This window comes from Staurois parvus, unplaced genomic scaffold (assembly GCF_062004578.1).
Source record: "Staurois parvus isolate SC_StPar_1 unplaced genomic scaffold, SC_StPar_1.0 ptg000154l, whole genome shotgun sequence".
Taxonomy (NCBI): Eukaryota; Metazoa; Chordata; class Amphibia; order Anura; family Ranidae; genus Staurois; species Staurois parvus.
In genome coordinates, this window is record NW_028317950.1 from 7,954,084 (window position 1) to 7,961,741 (window position 7,658).

The 7,658-nt window shown below is 43.4% G+C and overlaps 1 protein-coding gene across 2 annotated transcripts in view; it reads right to left on the reverse strand.

Moving 5' to 3' along the window:
* SLC38A5 (solute carrier family 38 member 5) overlaps positions 1–6,589 on the reverse strand; it is a 147,759-nt gene extending 141,170 nt beyond the window's left edge. Inside the window, exon 1 of one of the 2 annotated variants that reach the window (XM_089675011.1) lies at positions 6,445–6,589. The gene's annotated coding sequence lies outside the window, so the exon portion shown is untranslated. The remainder of the gene's footprint in view (positions 1–6,444) is intronic. The other variant, XM_089675010.1, reaches the window with a different exon arrangement.
* Positions 6,590–7,658: the final 1,069 nt, after the last annotated feature.

The window sequence follows — 7,658 nt, forward strand, 5'->3', positions numbered from 1 at the left end:
GTCTGGACAGTGCTGATTGGCCCTCTGCTGATCTCATGCACTCTCCCAAGAAAAAAAAAAAAAGCACTCTAGCAATACACACCAAACTGAGCATGTGCAGCTTGCTCCTGAACCTCTGTTCTATCAGAAGATATTTAGGAGACACTGGAAGAAGGGGAGGATCACAGAAGACAGGATCAAACATCCTTTTTACACAATTCAGAGGATTAACCCCTTAGGTTCCATAGTGAGTATATCAAGCATGCTTTACTGCATATACAGACTGATTTTACTGTTGTGGGTTTAGTAACACTTTAAGTTCTATTTACACAGTGGTGTTGGGATCAGGGGCGTCCCTAGGGTTGGTGTCACCCAATGCGGTAACACTTGGTGTCACCCCTCCGACGATCCCCACAGGATGGATCGGATCTGCGGATTGAGCATAATGGATTGGAGTCTGATCCATTATGCTCCCCAATCCGCAGATCCGATCCATCCTGCGGGGATCATCGGCTTGCAACCTATACGGGGTTAACTGATCTCTCCACTAGCTCCATGAAAAGATAAGGTTTAAAGCAAGCCGACGATCCCCGCAGGATGGATCGGATCTGCGGATTGGGGAGCATAATGGTTCGGATTTTGTGTTGTCTATGCTTTGGGGCTGAACTGGAAATAGCACCCAAGGTAGCTCCAACAGATATTTTATATTACCCTGTCAATTTATGCAGTGCTTTACATATTTACATTAGTCCCTGCCCTAAAGAAGCTTACAATCTAAGGCACGGGTGCCCACTTGATGTTGCCAAACTACAAGTCCCATGAGGCATTGCAAGATTGACAGTTGCAAGCATGATTCCCAAAGGCAGAGGCATGATGGGACTTGTAGTTTCGCAACAGCTGGAGGGCCACCAGTTTGACACCCCTGATATAAGGTCTCTTATTCACATACTAGGGCCAATTTACCTACCAACATGTTTTTGGAGCATGGAAGGAGAACATGCAAACTCCATGCAGGGTGGGGATTTGAATCAATGACCCTAGCACTGCTAGGTGGAAGTGATAACCACTGCGATACGCGCATATAGTGTGAACTGGCCCTGAAAGTGTTACTAAACCCAGGACCCTGCATTCACTATATCTGGTCTCCCACAGTACACACAACATAGAAATGCAATTATTTTAGTAAATATAAACTGCTAAATATCTTTTCTCTTCAGCAGTATATAGCAGTTTTGTGACCTCAGCAGAGCACTGGTTAATGCTTGTAGGAGGAGTTTTCTTTCTGCTCTAGGAGGATGCAGAACCCCTGACCTCTGTCTGAACAGTGCTGATTGGCTCTCTGCTGATCACATGCACCCTCCCAAGAAAAAAAAAAAACAACTCTAGCAATACACACCAAACTGAGCATGTGCATGTGACCACTGGTTCAGTCTGTATCAGAAAAGACAGGATCAAACAGCCTTTTTACACAATGCAGAGGATTAACCCCTTAGGTTCCACATTGAGTATAACAAGCATGCTTTACTGCATATACAGACTGATTTTACTCTTGTGGGTTTAGTAACACTTTAATGATTGGTAAGCTGCCTCTCCTTTTTTTTCCAGTGGATACCTCAGGGGTTCTTTTTTCCTCTACTTACCTTTGAGGACCACCATCCTACAGACCTTTCAGTTTGTGTGTTTTTGGGTCTATTTATTTATTACAGGTACCTATATAGCGCCGTCAATTTACACAGAGTTACGTATATATTGTCCGTTCACATCAGTCCCTAACCCTCAATCTAAGGTCCCCACATTGATACATACACATACTAGGGACTATTCAGACAGGATCCAATCAACCTACCAGCATGTCTTTGGAGTGTGGGAGAAAACTGGAGTACCTGGAGGAAACCTACACAGGCACAGGGAGAACATGCAAACTCCAGGCAGGTGGTAAATGTGAAATATCTACCAGACCCTTTACTCACTCTCCATCTTGAGGGATCCTATTGTGTGCTTGCAGTTGTTGGTGGGAAGGTGGCAGCACTGTGGGGGGCACACAGGGGGGCCTGGGCAGTAGGGGAAAATGTATGGTGCAGAGTGAGGGTGATGGGTGCAGCAGAAGGGGCAATTACTGGGACCGATCCCCTGTCTGACTTTCTCAGCTTCAGCTGAATGTCAGTGGGAGGAAGAGAAGAAGCCGGCTTTCAGCTGCTGCAGAGAGAGTTACCCTAGGTTCACACGTAAGCGTTTTCCGCAGCGTTTTTGGGTTTTGCAGAAATGCAGTACGGTCCATTTAACATGATTTCCTATGGAACATGTTCACACTTGTGCGTTTTCACTCGGTGCATGTTTTGGAAAGGGTCAGGGACTTTTTTGAATGCAAAAAGGTGTGTTTTTGGTTCAGTAGACATCAATGGAAAATGCTTCAGAAAAGCATGTCTTGCGTTTTTCCTGCATTTTTGTGTTTTAAATCTGCCTAGCAACAAGGAAAAAAAACAAACCCAGCAAAAACGCAAAACGCAATGCAGAAATGGCTCAGACGCAACCTGCATAGGTGTGAACCTAGCCTTACACAGGTGATCTGTTCCAGTAACTGCCCCCCCCCCCCAGCCGTGCCGATCACCATCTCTGCCCCCATCCAATTCACCCATCTGCCTGGGCCCCCTGCTGGCCTGGGCCCCGTACAGGAGGACTGGTGGGATCTACGACTCTGCCTGTGAAATATCTGTGGACAGCAAAGTATAAATGTAGGTATTCTAAGGTATACCTCTGGTTACATAACAAGCCAAGGCGCCTACATCTCCGTAGTCAGACCAAAGCGAGGACTCTTGTTTGCTGAGGTCAGTTTTGGGAGATTGTGATCTGCACGCTGGAAATTTTTTGATGCAGCTCAAGGCACATGCACACGTTGTTGTGCCTCCGTTTTCTCTCTACTGTTTTGGAGCGGGTCTCTTTAAAGAAAGGAAAGGAAAGTATTCATTGTGACGCATAAGGGTTCATTTACTAAAACTGGAGAGCTCAAAATCCGGTGCAACTCTGCATAGAAACCAATCAGCTTCTAACTTCAGCTATTCAATGAAGCTTTGACAATAAAACCTGGAAGTTAATTGGTTTTTGTACCAGATTTTGCACTCTCCAGTTTTAGTAAATCAACTCCCATAGAGTCACGTGACAAGTAAAAACACATTCATTTCAATGGCGGCCGTTCCAATGCTACTCTAAAAAGGTTCCTACACTACTTTGATGCAAATGAGTGTCCCATAGACTTTAATGGCTCATGAAAGTCGCCAGTAAGTCTAGGTTCACACCTATGCAGTTTGCGTTTCATCCGTTTCTGCAGTGCGTTGTGTGTTTTTGCACATGCCTTTTTGATGTGTTTTTGCCACGTTTTTGATGTTTTGGTTTTTTTTCTTGTTGCTAGGCAGATTTAAAACGTGGTACCAACACAGCAAAAATTCACTACATTCTGCAGCATTTCCATTGAAGTCTATAGACCCAAAAACACAACTTTTTGCGTTTAAAAAAAGTCCCTGACCCTTTCCAAAAAACAAACACGGAGATGTCAACCTGTCCCATAGGAAATCATGTCAAATGGACTGTAGTGTGTTTCTGAAAAACACTGTGGAAAAGGCTTAGGTGTGAACCTGGCATAAGTCGCACTCTGGAAATTGCATGGCAATGGGGTCGCAGCAGTGTGAACTGGGGCTAATTCACCAAAAATGATCAACTTCATTTACAATTGGAATAGTTACATAGTTAAGTTGACAAAAGTCCATCTAGCTCAACCAACAGAAAAAATAAATAAATAGAATAAATATATAGAAAGCCTCCACATCCAGAATCCTAGACGTACAGTTGATCCAGAGGAAGGCAAAATAAAGCATGATCCAAAATAAATTCCTTCCTGATCCCCCAGAAGACAATTGGATATTCCCTGGATCAACAATACCTATAAGCAGTGACGTCCCTAGGCAGGTTGGGGGGGGGTGCGTGCCGCTCCGGGTGACACCTGTTGCACAAAAAGGTAAGTTTTAAAGCAAACCGACGATCCCCGCAGGAGGAATCGGATCTGCGGATTGAGCATAATGGATCGGAGTGCAATCCATTATGCTCCCCAATCTGCAAATCCGATCCCTCCTGCGGGGATCGTCGGCTTGCAACCTATACGGGGTTAACTGATCTCTCCACTAAAAGGTAAGTTTTAAAGCAAGCTGGCGATCCCTGCAGGATGGATCGGATCTGCGGATTGAGTCTGATCCATTATGCTCCCCAATCCGCAGATCTGATCCATCCTGCGGGGATCGTCGGAGGGGTGACACCAAGTGGTACCGCACTGGGTGACACCAACTCTAGGGACGTCCCTGCCTATAAGCCCTGGTTTACACCCTTGCAACTTCGGTGTGACATGCGATTTACAAATCGCACCTGAAGTCGCATCTAATGTATTTCTATGGCACTGTCTTAATCAGTGCGATTTGAAGGAGCGCAATTTCAAACACAGTTCCTGCACTAATTTTTCCTGATTCATCGCTACTTGCATTGACTTTACAAATCGCACCTGAAATTGCATCTAATGTATTTCTATGGCACTGTCTTAATCAGTGCGATTTGAAGGAGCGCGATTTCAAACACAGTTCCAGCACAAATTTTTCCTGATTTCATCGCTACTTGCATTGACTTTACAAATCGCACCTGAAGTCGCGTCTAATGTATTTCTATGGCACTGTCTTAATCAGGGCGATTTGAAGGAGCGCGATTTCAAACACAGTTCCAGCACAAATTTTTCCTGATTTCATCGCTACTTGCATTGACTTTACAAAACGCACCTGAAGTCGCGTCTAATGTATTTCTATGGCACTGTCTTAATCGGTGCGATTTGAAGTAGCGTGATTTCAAACATAGTTCCTGCACTAATTTTTCCTGATTTCATCGCTACTTGCATTGACTTTACAAATCACATCTGAAGTCGCATCTAATGTGTTTCTATGGCACTGTCTTAATCAGTGCGATTTGAAGGAGCGCGATTTCAAACACAGTTCCTGCACTAATTTTTCTTGATTTCATTACTACTTGCATTGACTTTCCAATTCGCACCTGAAATCGCATTTAATGTATTTCTATGGCACTGTCTAAATCAATGCGATTTGAAGGAGCGCAATTTCAAACATAGTTCCTGCACTAATTTTTCCTGATTTCATCGCTACTTGCATTGACTTTACAAATTGCACCTGAAGTCGCATCTAATGTGTTTCTAAGGCACTGTCTTAATCAGTGCGATTTGAAGGAGCGTGATTTCAAATATAGTTCCTGCACTAATTTTTCCTGATTTCAACACTACTTGCATTGACTTTACAAATCGCACCTGAAATTGCATCTAATGTATTTCTATGGCACTGTCTTAATCAGTGCGATTTGAAGGAGCGCAATTTCAAATATAGTTCCTGCACTAATTTTTCATGATATCATCGCTACTTGCATTAACTTTACAAATCACACCTGAAGTCGCATCTAATGTTTTTCTATGGCACTGTCTAAATCAGTGCGATTTGAAGGAGTGCAATTTCAAACATAATTTTTCCTGATTTAATCGCTACTTGCATTGACTTCTGATAAATGAATGTGCAGGCCGCAGTGAAATCGGAGGTACAAATCGCACTGATCTGTGACTTTGAAATCGCACTACTTCAAGTGAAGTAGTGCAATTTCAAAGTCACATTCAGTGTGAACCAGGGCTAAATGTTAATATCCAGTTATATTTTGTGCATTTGGGAATTAATCCAATTGATCTGGCTAGAACTAGTTTTGGAGGGAGCCTATTGTACATTTTTACAGCTCTTACTGTGAAGAAGCCTTTCCATATGTGGAGGTGACATTTTTTTTTCCTCCAGATATAAAGAGTGCCCCCTTGTCCTATGTATTGATCTGAAAGGGAATCACTCTACACCAAGTTTACTAAGGCTGGACATACTCGGATCATTTTTTTTTTGATCGGCCAGCAGGCTGATTAAAAAAACGGAACGGATTCCTCCATCCACACATGCAAAGAGGGTGGAGGAATCCGTTCCGGATCTGTTATTGTATTCTGACAGCAGGACTCCTCAACTGTCAGAATACACTGATCAGCACTGCAGCCCATTGCCAGCAGCGCTGATGGAAAAAAAATTTCCAACAAGCCTGTTCAGGAGAAGTCGATCATTAGGCTTCTCACGAATGAGAACTGCCATTGATGATTCGAAATTCGTCTGCTACCTGCTGAAGCGGCCAAATTTCAATTCAATTATGGTCAGCTTCAACGGCCCACCAATGTATTTATACATGGTGATCATATACCCCCTGAAAACAGAACTACAAGACCAAGGATGCCCATGTACTCCTCCTCTGCCCTGTAGCTCTGCAACATCTGCATTGCATGCCAGCTCTGCACAGCTGTCCAAAAATGTCAGAAACAGAATGAGAGTTTGGAAAATGCAAAGGACTTACCTGTCCCTTGGATCCTACAGATGAATCCGATCCTGAGAACAGATCTCACCTCCAGGAGCAGTAATCCAGGACAGCAGGGAAGGGGATTTAGTAGCTGTAGCTGTTGGACAGGATTGATACACTGCTGGTGAAAACTTTTAGCACGTGTGCCTGCAGACAGCCCTTGATGGCTTTACAAAGCGGAGGGAGGGATTTCCTGACCGCATGGGGGCTGCTGGTGGGAGTGGGCGAATGAAAAGGTCTAACCAAAGCCATCCCAACTCCATGTATATATTCCATCCCAGACGATGCACAGGTTCAATGCCAGGTAACGGCACAACCGCCAAACGTCCTTCCCTAAACATGCCTTTCAGTCGCTTTTTTTCTGCATCCAAAATGCACAAAAAGTAGGTGATATGGTTGTCATTATGTAACTTGAAGAAAAAGGGGAAAAATTAACTGGAATGCATAAAAAACGCAATAGAACCCGTCAAAAACACATCAAACACGCACTAGAACCCGTCAAAAACACATCAAACACACTAGAACCCATCAAAAACACATCAAACACACACTAGAATCCGTCAAAAACACATCAAACACACATTAGAACCCGTCAAAAACACATCAAACACGCACTAGAACCCGTCAAAAACACATCAAACACGTACTAGAAACCGTCAAAAACACATCAAACACGCACTAGAAACCGTCAAAAACACATCAAACACACACTAGAAACCGTCAAAAAGACATCAAACACGCACTAGAAACCGTCAAAAACACATCAAACACACACTAGAAACCATCAAAAACACATCAAACACACGCTAGAAACCGTCAAAAACACATCAAACACGCGCTAGAACCCGTCAAAAACACATCAAACACACAGTAGAACCCATCAAAAACACATCAAACACGCACTAGAACCCATTAAAAACACATCAAACACACGCTAGAAACCATCTAAAACACATCAAACACACACTAGAACCCATCAAAAACACATCAAACACACACTAGAAATCATCAAAAACACATCAAACACGCACTAGAACCCGTCAAAAACACATCAAACACGCACTAGAACCCGACAAAAACACATCAAACACACGCTAGAAACCATCAAAAACACATCAAACACACGCTAGAAACCATCAAAAACACATAAAACACACGCTAGAACCCATCAAAAACACATCAAACACATGCTAGAACCCATCAAAAACACA